The following is a 15,944-nucleotide window of genomic DNA, read 5'->3' on the forward strand; positions in this document are numbered from 1 at the left end:
AACATTCCCAATATTAATATTAGGTTGTATTTACTAAAACGTGATAAAAATGGTCCAATTTTACTAATTCTATGTGTAAAATGTTTATAGTTCTAATACAATTATGTGAAACGATTATTGTATGTATTTGAAAACCAAATATATTTCGCCAGTTGATAATTAATTATAACTTTATAAAACATATCATTTTTTTAAATTGTTTATCATGTGATATTTGATATCAATTATTGTTCCCCCAATATTCACCTCATCTGTATAAATTTTCAACATTGCCGGTAAGTACATCACATTTTGTTACATTATTACTGTGTTTATTGTTTCCACTGTATGATTTTTCACCGCTTTTTTTGACAGCCGTTGGTTTTTCATTGAATGTTTAGTTATTTATTTATGTTATTGGTTGCAGTTGTAGGTACAGATTTATCAGTAGCGTTCGGTGACTATTTTTAATGAGCATACTGTCGAAAAAAAATACACACATACATTAGAGTATAAGTACACTTTCTTCATAACTTTTTCACTTTTTACTACACTGATACGCCTCTTTGCCTCAGTACCTCGTATAAAATTAGATCAAATGATATTCATGTGTTAATATAATGTAGTAATAAGAAAATAAATAGATAATATAAGTATGTTAAAAAAATATTCTTACAATATATTACATCGTTTTCATTAGCCGGAGTTATGAAGTGGCAACTCTACCTACTATAATAATAATTATTATTGTCTATTTGGACCCCTAAGGGATTTCTAATTAATTGAAATAAGGTTTACATTTTACACTTTAAATGTGTTTTTCATTATTATTACCCTATTGCACGGTAAATATATAATATTATCAATATTATAAACTATGTTATAGAATATTTTTGTGAACGCTCCGTTTCCTCAGCATCTATGGACCGCACGACATTGCACGTAGTCAGTTTTATTCCGGAAAATATATTAAGTTTTAACTCCGTGACGTCTGTAATATTTTTTACAGAATAATATTCTTCCGTTTAAAACGTGATAACTAAAGATATCGGCAGGAGTTTTAGGTGTAATTTTAAGTATATTTATGTAACTATATTTACATGTAACGGTACTTAAGACGTTGAAGTTCTTAAGTTATACTAATAAATAATTATAAAGCGTTTAATATTTGACATCAGGAATTTTCAAGGAATTCAAGGAAGGGAAATGGAAAAAAGTATATTTCTCCATGTGAAACCGCTTAGAAAATAAATAATACTCTTAAAAGTTAACGCAAAGTAATCTAGTAGATCATTGATCGCTGGATATGCTAACAAATTCCATATTTTATAATCTTGAACGATAGATCTAAGATTCACACGTCCATGTTACAAGTACTTTATGTCAGTGACTACTATTTTAACACATATAGACTCAGTATGATATTATTATGTTACGGTGTTTTGAATCCTGCTTCTTATTAAGCGAAGCTTACCAATCGAAAGGTCCTACAAAGGTTTAATAAAACATTGAAAGCCAATCGATGATAAGTAATAGTTATTTAAACAATATTTCTTTTTCTCGCATTAAAAAAAAAAATAGAAAGAAAGAAAACACAAATAATTTGAACTCTGGACAGTAGGACTAATATATTCGTATTAGGAATTTTGATGGCAGTTTTATTTTCGAATCGAACGATTGTGTTGTAGTTGTATTGGTAACGAGTTCATAGTCTTTTTTTGCTACCAATTCGCAGCCCCAAAAATCAAATGGCGGCTTGAGTTCTGGTTTAAAGTCAGTTGCTTTATTTACATAATCCACGTACGCATTTTTTGATGGTTTTTTAATGTTGATTATTAATCTTAAAAATGATAGTCAATGTATTGATTTTGACTACCTACCTAAATAAAACTGATGAATTTTATATTCAATTTTTTTCTCTGCTACGGCAGATATGTGAGATGCATGAAATATTTAATTGAAGTCGAATTCAAAATTATACACTAACTAATCCTATGAATTCAAATAATCCAGGATTATATCTTACGTCATGTTATATTGATGTGTGTTTGTATGATTTATAAATCATACCAAAATATTTTATAAATGATACATTTTAGCCATCATTAAATTCGATATTGATCTTGGCCCGTTTCCGAAGAGTCAGTATTCATAACAGATTTAAGCTGTCCGCCGATCACCGGTCGCTGAGTTTGATCTTGTCAACCCTTTCGATGTAGGAAATGTAGGAGGCAGCCGAAGGGGTGCGCCTGCGCGGGGCGCATAGAGGAAGATAATATTTAGGAACACGTTTAAGTATTTTATCAAATTTATGAAATAACTGTGAGTTGACATGTAACGTTTCATCCCGAAAAAAATAGACTAAGAGTTATCACGTTTTTACTTTGGTCTTTTGAAAGGCTTCCGTATCTAATCAATGAATAAAAATGCTTATACGTTGTAATTAAATTACCACGGAAAGCGTTAAGGCGCCTCTTGCGTTAATATTATAATTTAAAAAATATTTTTAATACGCGTTGCGATTATGAAAAAGTCACACTTTATAAGAAGTCAGTATTATTTTTATTATTTTGATGAATAATGAAACGGCCGCTTGCGATCAGAATGCGGGATGATTGGTTCGTCTTGCAATTACGTGCCACGTTATAGAAATGAAATAACAGAATTCATGACGAATGCTCGATAAAATAATAAATATATATAACGAATTATCACTTTGTTCGATTGCGTCATCTAAATTGAGTATTCTTGTATAAAAGGGTAGGTATATAAACAAAACACTAAATTTTGACATACCTAACGTAAAACGAAGCTACTGTGACCACATAGAAGCACGCCAAGAGTTATATACATGTTCTAAGATTTTTTATAAACAATAATTTAGTAGGTATATAAATGTAATAATATTCATATATATATTTGTGTACGTCTGTTTGAGTGGCTATGTTAGGGCTTTGATGTTATTTACAGGGATTTTCGATAGGAATCTTTTCTACTAATTTTTTTTAGAATTGTCATTAACTATGTCCTTGCTTTTTCTTACAAGGCGGTTGTTGGTAATTTTAAATAATTACAAACACGCAGGCTTTTAGAAAAACCTATAAATATCGTGTCCTCACCGGGAAACGAACCAAGAACTCTCGGGTGGAAGGCCAGCGCCAGCCGCCTCTCTTTTCTATGATGTTACTGTACTTTATAACTGTATAATCGGTTTAAACTGTTTCGAGATCTCTTTTTAAATCTACTGACGAATCATTTGCGTCATTTGCAACAAAGAAAATCGCCCTTGGGATTTTGACATTTCAAAATGTAAAAATATCATATTCACACTTTCTTGTTTGGCTAATCTTTGGACAATATATGTCGGTAGATACCTACCTCTTTAATTTTTTTATATATATTATGATAGTTACATCCAGGCATCAAAATATCAAAATTATGAAAATGAAACTTTCTTCTTTAAATATGGAATTATAATATATAATAGCCCACCAGAACTCGGTGTAGCGAGTTGTGGACATGCATATCCGGAAAATTGCACACAGTTCACTGTGAGATGTTGTATCGGAAACCGATGGCCGTATCGCATTGAGATCAATGTCTAAATTAGATATTTAAAAAATACGCATTAAAATCCACCGAAATACAAGGGAGAGAAGAAAATAGCTTGGTTATAATTAGTAATTAGAAATACAATCATGTGGAATATATAATTTATACAGAATTCTGAATGATTCAAAAGTAGATTAGCAAGAGACGCTCATGAAATGCTGTTTAGTTATGTAACCCCGCTACGCAGATCTCGTACATTTTGAACACGCAGAAAACACGATTTTGTAAAAGATAGATATATGTATCTCTGAAAATGTCCATTTTAATTGAGTAGATAAATGAAAATGACTGTGTTAAAAAATAATAAACCGCTTAAAACTTTGACAGGTGACGCTGCCACACGGTATTTTTTCTAGATTGATATTAATTAATGATACGCACGCAATCTTTGAGTTATATGTACAGAACAGATAATAAATATAATTCCGATAGGCTATACCTATTCAATACGCTACATTTTGATGCAGGGTTTTGAATGTGTGAGTGTTCTACGAAAATGAAACATGTTATGCAGTGCAATAGTGTGTGTAATACACCAATTTAAATTAGCGTAAATTCATAAACCGAGAGCAGTACCAGCAGTATTCGACGTATGACGTATTCTTGACACGTGTTTAAATTTATCCCGTATTCTTCCTTACTCGAGATCGGTTGCCTGCCACTCCTTACCCGTTAGGTATTTCAGTTCCCATTATTTATGAGTTCCCTGGTTATAGGCTATAGCTCAGGTTTGCCAAATCGATTCTCTCCTGCCCGTCACCAATGATGAGAGACGACTGATTTTTATAAATCTGCCGTCTGGCGATCTGACAATGTGTATATATTTTTTTCTTGCCGGCAGCTCGCAGACTCATTATTTTAAAGGATTATAACGTGTAATATTGACTGTCAATTAATGTTGATACATAATCACATTCTATAAAATAATATATGTTCACAAGAAAGTTTTAATTCGGATAATTTTATGAATATGATCGACTGATTGAGTTTAATAATATAGCTATGCTTGAATTTAGTCTGGTGTTAATTAACTTGACATCATTGTGGAATAGTTAGTAAAATGCAATTGCAATATAACATAGTTGCCTCCATATGTAGCTTTTAAAAAGGGTGGGGTTTTCTATGTAAATCTGGCATAGATAGCGCACACAAAACTTCGTCAGTCATACTTCATACTTATTTGTTTCCACTGAATTGAGAATACAAATAATTGTAGATGGTGCTGGTTAGTTTTTTTTTTAAATACAATTAAGGGCGGACGTGCTCAGCGTGGGTTTTCTATTTTCAAAGCATTATCCTGGAGGTACCTTAAACGATGTAAATAAACTATTTATATAATTTTGAAGCCTTATTATCCGTTATATTTATTTTAAACATTTGATGACTGCATAAAGTATTTTTATTACATAAAATAGTATTCTTTTAAACCTCTCGCTCTAATGTTTTACAATATAGTCATATTTCAGTACATAAATGTGCAGTGGTGTTAAGATTTTTTACATTTATAAATTTTTAAACGCATCAGTATAATTTATATCGACATTATTATAGTGAAATATTTACGATAACAAATTATATTGATAATCTCTGTGATCCCAAATTTGACAAGAATTGGGCATTTTATTATTCAAAAAATGGGCAAGATTAACACATTTGAAGATACTCATTATAAGCTATGTCTTTGACCATTCAAGTGTCATAAACATCCTACGAATAATGAATGCATTATAATAATTAATGACCTAAGAATAAGGTAGTGTTTTTTTTGTAATACGCCGTTTCTTTTGGCATTCCCCAGTGGTTAAGCTACAACATACGGCCGTAGCCATAAATTGACACAACTATAATTGAAGTAGGGAGTAAAATGATGTTAACGCGCATGTTTGAACATGTACCTAACCGATTTTTTTTAAACGGTATTCTCCAGTTACTAGTGGCGAAGGGTGACATTTTGAAAGAGGTAGGCTGTGGGAGGAACCATGCTTGTCAGATATATTTGCGGGAAATAAGAAGATAACCCAATATGAATAGGTACGCTAAAACGAAGAGATTTCAAAAGCTTAATTGGTTTGTTATAATTAGTTCATAAAAATAAGCAATTAGTTTGAATTACTTATGTATTTTCCTAAACATTTATAAATGTAACATACGCTCAAAATATATTACCTATATCTATGAAAATATCCGTTGTTATATAATATATATTATGTTCCATAACAATTTATAATTTAACACGTAAAACTAGACATTTTAAAATACTTCTATATTTAAAACACAGACTTCGGTAGGTACAATATCAGATATCTAAATTGTCTAATGAGTAAACTAATAAATAAAAATCACGAGATAAATTATTTTATATTTTTAACAACAATCAATACATATTTATGTGATTGAATCCCATAGAAATTATTTTTTTAGATTATCTTCTTATTAATTATTTTGAATAAATGTGCTCTCGCGACGTAAGCGCTAACGAAACAGCTTGTACATTTGTATGCGGGACGCCAGACATTTTGAAATAATGAGAAAAAAACTTTATATTGAAAAACCCGTCGGTTCACGCGAAAATAATCCTATACAATATGTGAAGCGAAACGCGGTGTGTTCTATTTTTTTTTAAACTTTCGAGAGATGCCATAGATGGTATTTATTGAAATATGGGAAAAGATCGTAAAATTATGACAATTATACGATAGATGTCTTTGGGCATATTTAATATATTATTATTTGTGATTATATAAATTCGTCAACATGAAAATAAAAATTATTTTTCTTAAGAAGGTAGGCTTTAAATAATCGCCTAGTATGGAGTCTTCGCCACTGGCAAGAACAGAGACGAAATAGCATTAAACTATGTATAACTAAAAACTTTTGGATTATCGTAATTAAACTAGGTTAATTGGTAAAGCTCTGCAATTTGTAGATACTTACTGAAAACAATTAAGTATGCCTGTGAAAAAAATTCAACTATAGATATTACGCGCATTCCAAGATACAAGCTTCAAAAGTGCAAACAAAACTTAATTCTTTTTTCATAGCAGGATTATCGAAAGCAAGCGCGTCGACATCGAACGTTAATGTCTCTCCACAACGGGTGTGTCTGGACGACTCTGGATATATCATCCGAAGACGAATAAACGGCATTTTGTTTGTGTTTTTATATAACGAACTTTCGGCTTTAACGGACACCATTAGTCCGTTATATCAAGGTTCTACTATACTACTATAGTATGTTTCTGAGACTTTTCCAAGTTAAGATATGTAATTATTTTGATTAAAAAGTTTCCTCTCAGAAACTATCGATTTCCACCTACGTCAGTATTTTTAATAGCTCTCACACGACAACCCTGCGGTTCTAAGACTGCGAGCATCTGTTGCGCCCCAACCGGCCGATTGGCAATAATAATTTATTCGGTGTTTATGGCAGCCTGCATTATTCACGTCGCCCGCAATGCTCTGGGTTCGCTTCGTGATTAGCCGCAGGTCTCGCGAACTTCTCCGAATCGACGGCATCTGAACTGACTGATCTTGTAATGTCGATCGTTTGACCCGTTGGATATGATTGCGTATATTCTGACCTGATTGTTGTTTTTATTTTTTTATTAATCGTTTACTTGGTAGAATTTCGCCGAAAAAAATCGGGTGATCACAAGCATTACCAATATTCTGGAGTGATTTTTTGGGAAGGAAAACCGTTCTGACAAAAAAAAAATTAAACTAGAACAGCTCTCGACTTTTGAACATTTTTTTAGAGGAACGTCGATAAGAAATCATAACAAAAAAAATATCGAGGATACAATAAACCAATCTCGATTTCTAGAGAACCAAATATTCTTTAATTCTTAAATTTTGAGAATTGAAATACGAGTATGTCGAAAATCATAAGTTCTACTTATTGCTTCACTTTGGTATATTCAGTTACTTTGATCATGTCAAAAAATTAGCAATGTCTACATAATATTATATCGAACATGATATATAAATAGCGTTGTTGTCAGTAAATGTCTTAATTGTATGTGTAGAATTTATGGATTTAGAGAAAGGCCGACTACAGTCTGGCCGGGGCAGTGAACAGCAAGTTACTATGGTAGTGCTAGTGATTGATTATATTCTGCGAATGCAACGCTGTAACAATATGTTCACAGACAATGAAGATGTTCTATTGAATATCTCGTTCAAATTATAACCATTTATTTGAATATGAAATGCTCGTCATTTTCTACCGTTAACCATATTGCATTCGAAGAATAAGCGACAGCTAGCACTACGATCGAAATTTGCAGTTTCATACTCGGCCTGAATATAATCGGCCTTGATTTCGTGTCCGGAAACTTGTACGTATGCAGTTCGCCGTATCATACTTCACCGTGTAATGTTGTATCTGAAATATATGGCCGTATATTACAGACCGCCCAACCTCTTTGGGTCGTATAGTAGGTAGGTACAGACATAAAATTCATGTCTAAATAAAACACTGTTGTTGTCGGTTTACACTTTACAGGAAGTCAGCAGCAAACAAATTTTGAAAATAGCCGATATACCTACTGGATTATTTGTTAGGTTAGGTTAGGTTAAGTTTTCATTCTTGAATTCATAAATTTTGCCAAAATCAGGTATGCAAATTAAATTAATATTATATATATTCATATGTATTCAATCTAATAAAATTAAAGACCGTATCGTACCTATATGGTCATCACTTTCCGATAAGAAATCTCACGGCGAACTGTGCCACGGTGAAATGTTTTACGTACAATTTACATGTAACCCCTTGATTTAGGGTAATAACAATATCTGCGTTTTTGGAATACTTACAATAATATCAATGTTTATAATGTAGCATAAATTAAGCTACCTAGTTGTAGTATTACGTTACGATGTCAATAAATACTTTAATATAATCACAATATTCTAGGATTAAAAATATAAAAATCCCGGGCTTTTAATGTGCCACGTAGATTGCAAACCCTTGTTAATAGTTTATAATTTTATATAAATAGTTATCGAATTAATTAATAGACTTTCTGGTAGATACCTTCGTCAAACTGATAGTTAGCTACATTCACTTCATGAGGTTATTATAATCACGACTGAGTATAATAGTGAATGAATCAGTTTACTTTGGTTTGGTACGAATATAATGGCAAGGTAGTACTTTTTCTATTGATTTTGCACTGTAATGAACTATTGAGTAATCGAAATTACCAAATATTTAGTACAATATTTTATATGGATACCTCTTATCAAGCGATCGATGTGAAAATGATATACTCACATCGATTGCTTCATTAAAATTGAGTTTGTACTGCAGTAATAGGTACGTATTTTAAAATATTGACAAAACAGTTAATTATTTATCAATTGTATTCGTACAGTGGGTACATATAGCCTAATGATACTGAAAGGCATAACCGATTTTTATGGAATCGTACGAAAATGTCATCTACTGGAATTTAAATAAGTACATATTTGAGTCGCGTGGAGTCATAACTCACATTTTGCAATTTTGTCATTTTTGAGTTAAATATATCAAGTGATTCTAAACTCTAAAGGCATTAATCTATATAAAATAATATACATATTAGCAATCAAAAGTCACTTTAAACCATGTAAAAATCGTTGACTCACATTTTTCAATGAATAATGTGAGTTCTGTCATCAAGGTCCTTTTAACCAACCACATGTATTATAATTATAATTTTCTAACATTCATAATTTTCTACAGTTTACCATATTTCATTAATAGAATATGCAATGACTAGCACTACGATCGAATTTCACCGTGTCGTGTCGCGGTCTTAATAATGTCGGTCATGTAAATCTATATATTGATCGAGTTATAATTTACTTTATTTAGCAACTTATGTTTTTTTGAGAATTTTGTAAAATATACTGTCCGGTGGTTGTTTATCCAGTAAAAATCTTGCAATCGATTTTTAACTAACTTCCCGACCAGCTAGACACTAGACACTTTTAGAATATATCAGAACACGATGCCAATGCAATTTTTAAATACTTTTAGCCATCTTTAAGTAGAATTGAATTCATTTTTAGTTAATTCTGTTTTGTATGAAAATTTATTTCGGAAGAAATCCGTAAAAAGTAAAATACTATTATTGGTTGCTAAGGGGATTGTCCTAGCAAAAAAATATTAATATATACGTGCGTTACTATGGAAATCAAAATGAAATGTCAAAATGACATTTCAGTATTCTATAATATTTATTCTATTATATTAAGTACAAAAAAAGTATTTATTAATAGATAGAATTGTCAAGTTTATATGCTTCAACAGAAAATTTAAAAACGTGGTATATAAAAACTTATATTTTATAATATACGCCAAGAGTTATGAGATATACGCGCAAGTTTTTATATTCCACATGTAATATTATGTGTAAACAATGTATAATGTTTACGTTTATATAAAGTGTCGATGGCATATTCAAAATGACAAGTTGTACGTAATATCTTCCAGTACGTAGAATAGCATACGAATAGATCTAATCGTGGCAGTCATTTTAACTATTATCCAACACAAAATGATTCTCTCACAATGTCACGGATATATCCTGCATTTATAATATATTTCAATGAATATTCATAATAATATGTAGGTAATAGGTACCTATTTTATATAGACAAACTATGCATACATATATTTAGTGAGGTGCTAACACTGGTATTGTGTGTCGCCCGGAACATAGATATATATTATTTTTAAATAAAATACTTGGTAAATTGTTTATTATGTAAACAAAACAAGTATCATATTAAATGTTATATTAATGTTATAAATTTGTCAGTGATAAAAAGTATTGGTTAATCCCATGTTATTGAAGATGGAAACAAATTTAACCAAGTAGGATTCGAAGTCACAACTTTCACTGCCCGTGCGAGTGCTCTTATCCATTGAGCTATCGATCCGTCTATCGTTACCGTAATAATAACTACGCTTATGTGAGTTACTTCAATTTCCGCTTAATGAAAGGCAATCAATTTGAGCAAAGTAAATGAATTTATTTTTATTTTTATGTACCTACCTACACGTCAAATCATATTGCATGAGGTACCTACATGTACATACTGACATTAGGTTTAATCAAAGAATTTTGACTTTAAATAGAAGGAGTCTTATAGGTTATTTTCTTTTATGACATTTGAAAATACATATTTAGAAAATGCGTGAAGCATGGTTAAGCTGGTAAACAACATAAATAATAACATCGCTTAGTTGCCATTCCGATTTTCTTATTCACATAATATGGCGGACATTTTTATGTTCATTGTGATCATCGATTAGTTACTCGAATGCAGGTATAAATGGTTTTACATAAATTTTACAGGATTTTCAACTAAATAATAAAGCCGAAGTGTACTATTATTGACTGCTTATCTATTCATCGTGAGGGATTGCTTCTTATAGGCTCTGCAAATTGGCAAATAAATAGCAGTAGTGTGAAGTTATTTGCAAATCGGGTCATTTGTAGCTACCATAATCAGTGGACCAGTAGTCCGTTTTTTCTTCAATTATTATACATTGGCACTGGGACAACTGGACGCCAGGACAAGTGGAATGAAATAACGTTCATTAATGAAATAAATAGACGTTCGTTACGATTTGATACAGAAAGTAGACGAGGAAGTTTATATCTACTAAGTACTTTTTGGAACTTAAACATATGCACAATTAAATCACTATTTACGTGTACATATTTAAATTCTCACCAAGTATTAAATAATATATAAGTATTAAATATGTATTTTAAAAGTAGGTGCCTTTAATTCACGAACGCCTATTTATTTTCGAATTTCATTCGATTTCGTAGGGCTTAGTTGTCCCGGCGCGCAATCGTATGTGCTCAGTCTCTATAAAAGGAGGTTTTGAACATCTCTGAATAAATGCAAAATTAAAATACAAGGACTAGTGAAAATAGTGAGCATTCTATACATAGACTATAGAGGGAATGTTCTGAAATGTGTACGAAAAGAGAATAGCTTCTCATGTTAGTCCAACTGGCTGTTAGGGGCCCATTAGGGTAATGGAAATTGTAGCTGTAACTTAATAATTAGTGGACCAGTGATCCTTTTTTTGCTTCCATTTCATACGTTTCGGCTCCCATCTATATAGAAAAAAGTTTTCAACATCGTCGGGTTTAATTAATTTAATTATAAATATTATAATAATATTGTTCTGTCAAAACTTTCCGTTAATTTCCCTTCGCCATTTTTTATTTTGCCACAAATTTGACAGCGCCGTCCGATATTGTCATACAATAGCTAACATTCTGTCCGTTATTTAATTTATTTTACCATCTGCTTATTAAAAAACATCATTTTTCAAATACTTAGTTAACCAATCACAAAAATTTCCCAATGACTTGCCACAAATTCAAAATCACTATAAACTACAGTGCGATCAGAACAAATCTCACACATATTTTTATTTAGTCCATCGTAAAATATTTGGGTCAGTTTTTTAAGCAAAAATCTTCGTCCCTGACAATAGGAACACATTTTAACCGTACGAATAATATTTCAGCGCTTGCCAATTGGCACAGTTTCAGTGATAAGTATTTCCGACATAGTTTTTTTGGGTTTCACATTTTTTCGCCAACAATAATTTCACGGTGAAAAGTGAAACGGTTTTGTAAATTCGTCACATTCTACTAAGACTTTCTGACAATTCTAATAAGTATCAAAATAACTCCCACAAATTAACAATGACTAGTAAAGTAGTACATACAAGTGACATGATATTGGCCCACAACTACGAAATGTCAATAAATAATGAAAACCTGGTAAATAATATATTTATTTTTATCTTATTCTTTTACACGTACGTCATTATGGGCACATGTTTTATGCGTTTGTCAGCTATTTTTCTTTGATAAATAATGCGTGACTGCAATATTTTATTCATTTTACTCTGTGCTCTATTTACCAGTGGCGAAAGGTGTAGGTAGGCTGTTAAGATGAATGAACGACATGAATAGTGCACACTAAAATTTCTCAATCATACTTATTCGTTTTCATTGAACTAAAAATACAATTTGCACATGGTTCTGGTTAGTTTTTAAAATTCAATTAAACTCTGCCTAAACCAAATCATAAAAGTTTAGGTATGCTATGAGCGATCCGACAATACTTATTTGTTTTCGTTGAATTAAGAATACATATTACACATATTGTTGATTATTTTTTTTTAAATTCATTAAGCCATGCCTAATTCAAACTATAATATATAAAAAAAATATTATTCTATCTCTAAAATATCCAAAGTTCTGTATGATTTATTGTAATTGCATATTTTTGGATATTTTGTAGATAGACGAGTACTTTTTGACATATATTATGGCTTGGTTTTCGCAGGGTTTAATTGAATTTTATTTCCGATTATATACACAAACACGAAAGACTAGCATCATTTAAATGCATTATTTAAGTATTAAAATCAATATTTAATACTTAAAATTCGAGTAGTATTTTAAAAAGCTAGGAATAATTTATCCGCGAGGCGTGCATTTAATTCAATTAAAACACTGATTAAGTAACCATTTAATGATGACATTAATTGTTATATCATCATATCTCTCCACGCTGATTCCAGTTCTCTCGGTCCTTTGCGCTGCGTTGCCACGTACCTACTTCCGCAGAACTTAACCTTTTCATCGATCCAGCGACCTCTGGGTCTACCTTGCGGATGTTTCGTACCTCTTGGGTACCACTGGATGACTAGATTTGTCCAGCGATTGTTCCTTCTTCGAGCTATGTGTCCAGCCCATTTCCATTTGACGTTTTTAGCTAACTATATTACATAGTAAACCCTTGTCTTTTTTCTCATCCAATCATTCCGCTTTTTGTCCTTTCGCGTTATGCCCAGCATGCACCTCTACATACCACGCTGTGTTACTCTAAGTTTCTCATCACATATGCGTGTGAGACATTGACCTTGAGAAAAACTATTATATAATATGTAATTATTCTATTTCAATATTATACCTACAGTTTTTACACTTCTACTGTAGTATGCAAATTAAAAGAAATATTTTGTAAAACAATTGGTAAAACGCCATGTGAATCACTTCTCTGCTATCTGTAATTCCATTTTCATATGTGTGTAGCGCATTTAGTTAGTTAGTTTTACATTGCTTTGATATTCTATGTATCAGGGCGTTAGCATATAAATGCGTAAAGTGTTTGTGACAACCTAGTACCCGGCTGTACGTTACAACGAAATAACATTTCCACAAGATGCAACACAATGGCCGCCGTGAGGTGAAAAGGTGACAAGATTGGAAATAGTAATAATTGTTATCTCGATCAGTCGATCGATCGCCGGGATCTATTATTGTCGCCGAGCTATAGATCTCGAAGATCTGGCCAGATAGTCAGCAGTCTCTGTCAAAATAGACTCTCTCATGGGAATTCTGTTGGGCCATAGGAACTGTGTTTTCGCTTGTCATTTTGGATATTCGCATGACGTTTTTTTTACCTGCACGTTTTATGCAGTGTCGATGTTGTTATACCCATTGGTAATTGTCATCGTTTTGCTCAATCGTTGGAGCTTTAATAATGACAACAATATATCTGCCGTATCATTATTTGTTAATATTTCAGAATGTGTGGTAATTCTTAGAGTTATATTTTGTCAGTACACAAAGTCAAACCTTCTTATTTCTTCGCTTTCAATTCTATACTGCTTGGCAGAGAGTCACGTTGACAATTATTATTATTTAAATAGTTAAATATTTGTAAAACACCTTCAAAAGAGCTAAAGAACTGTATCTACTTAATAACATAAAAAAAGATTGTGATATATTTATATACCAAATTATACTTGTAACCAACGTTCCCTCTAATTTTTCTATTGTGTGTGCGGATTATCAACGCATCTGAGCAGTGGCGTAACTAGGGTTAGTGTCACCCCCCACAAACACACACATACAATTTTTCATTAAGGTACATGTGTTATGTAGTACAGGTTTGTGCATGTGATGGTTTTGTGCATTCGAGCAAAACTGTAATCTGGCGAAGGAAACTTTCTTTTACAATATTTTTGTGTGATGACTGTGCGGGGGATGAAAACATGTGTGCGGACACATTTTGGTCGGTGTGCGCGCCCACACACGCACATCTTGGAGGGAACATTGCTTGTAACTTATATTGATTGAGCGTCTTATTTGGGCGGGAGACGATCAGAGAAGGTTTACCGTTTTTAAGAATTGTCATGATTGTGTAGCGTCTCGATCAACTGAATTATGTCCATCACAGGCATCCGGGCGCAACACGCGCGCATTACATCAATTAACTACATTACGTATATTAAGTCTAATGTGTTTCACCGATAACCAATCCGATAATGGTGACCCCGACGTGATCTGAACACGCCACGCAACCTTAAGAGTGTACATAAGTGAAACGGCAAATAATTTTCAACTGTATGTAGAACGAAATTACGGCCGCGTTGTCATTCGGAGAGCTATAGTCGAGACGTCTGCACGTCGATTCGTTTTGTCATGGCGTCGGATGAAAATATTCTTAAATCGTGTAGAGATGACTAAAAAACTTTACGTGTATACTTAAAAAAGAAAACATGTCAGTGAATATACTATTATTATTACGAATATAATAATAAACATAACATAAAAAGGACGCATGTTGAACTTTTATCTTCCGTCATTTGCAACCGCGACCCGCAATCCGCGCATCGCCTAGTCACGATCTTTTTAGACCATGCCTCAGCTGAGGTATAGCCTTAAGTCTGTGCCCGTCACATACGAAATTATATGAACATTTTATTTAATGCTAAACCCCGCGAAATATGAAGTTTGAGTCATGAAACTGGGGTGTTCTATTATAAACATAATTAATATTATACACCAGTTAACATCCCCTAAATTAAATTACCACTTTCTTCCTAAGTAAAGAATGTGGTTCTTCATAGAGTTAAGATTATATAACCATACCTATATTAGTGTATGTAAATGGTATGTGATATATTGTAGTAGTGGCGAGGTGTGGAGAAAATCTGACATACATAGTGCACACTAAACTAATTTGTCATTCATACTTATTTGTTTTCATCGAACCAAGAATACAATTTGCAGATGTTGCTGATTAGTTTTAAAATGTCAATTAAACCCTACATGAACCAAACCATAATAGTTACTATGGCTGATTAGACAAAAAATATTGCACACTTTTTCATTCATACTTATTGGTTTACGTTGAATTAGGAATACATATTACATATAGTTTTGGTTAGTTTTTTTTTTAAATTCATTATTAAGCTCTGCCTATATAAAATGATAATATATAAAAAAATTTTCATCTATCTATAAAACATC

At 32.0% G+C, this 15,944-nt stretch overlaps 1 protein-coding gene and 1 long non-coding RNA gene across 3 annotated transcripts in view; one reads left to right on the forward strand and one right to left on the reverse strand.

The window, feature by feature from the left end:
* bs (serum response factor blistered) overlaps positions 1 to 15,944 on the forward strand; it is a 273,007-nt gene that overhangs the window by 77,267 nt on the left and 179,796 nt on the right. The window lies entirely within an intron of this gene.
* LOC147075931 (uncharacterized) overlaps positions 1 to 15,944 on the reverse strand; it is a 67,084-nt gene that overhangs the window by 923 nt on the left and 50,217 nt on the right. The window lies entirely within an intron of this gene.

This window comes from Rhyacophila brunnea, unplaced genomic scaffold, assembly GCF_057557595.1.
Source record: "Rhyacophila brunnea isolate RB1 unplaced genomic scaffold, BYU_Rbru_1.0 scaffold_14, whole genome shotgun sequence".
Classification (NCBI taxonomy): Eukaryota; Metazoa; Arthropoda; class Insecta; order Trichoptera; family Rhyacophilidae; genus Rhyacophila; species Rhyacophila brunnea.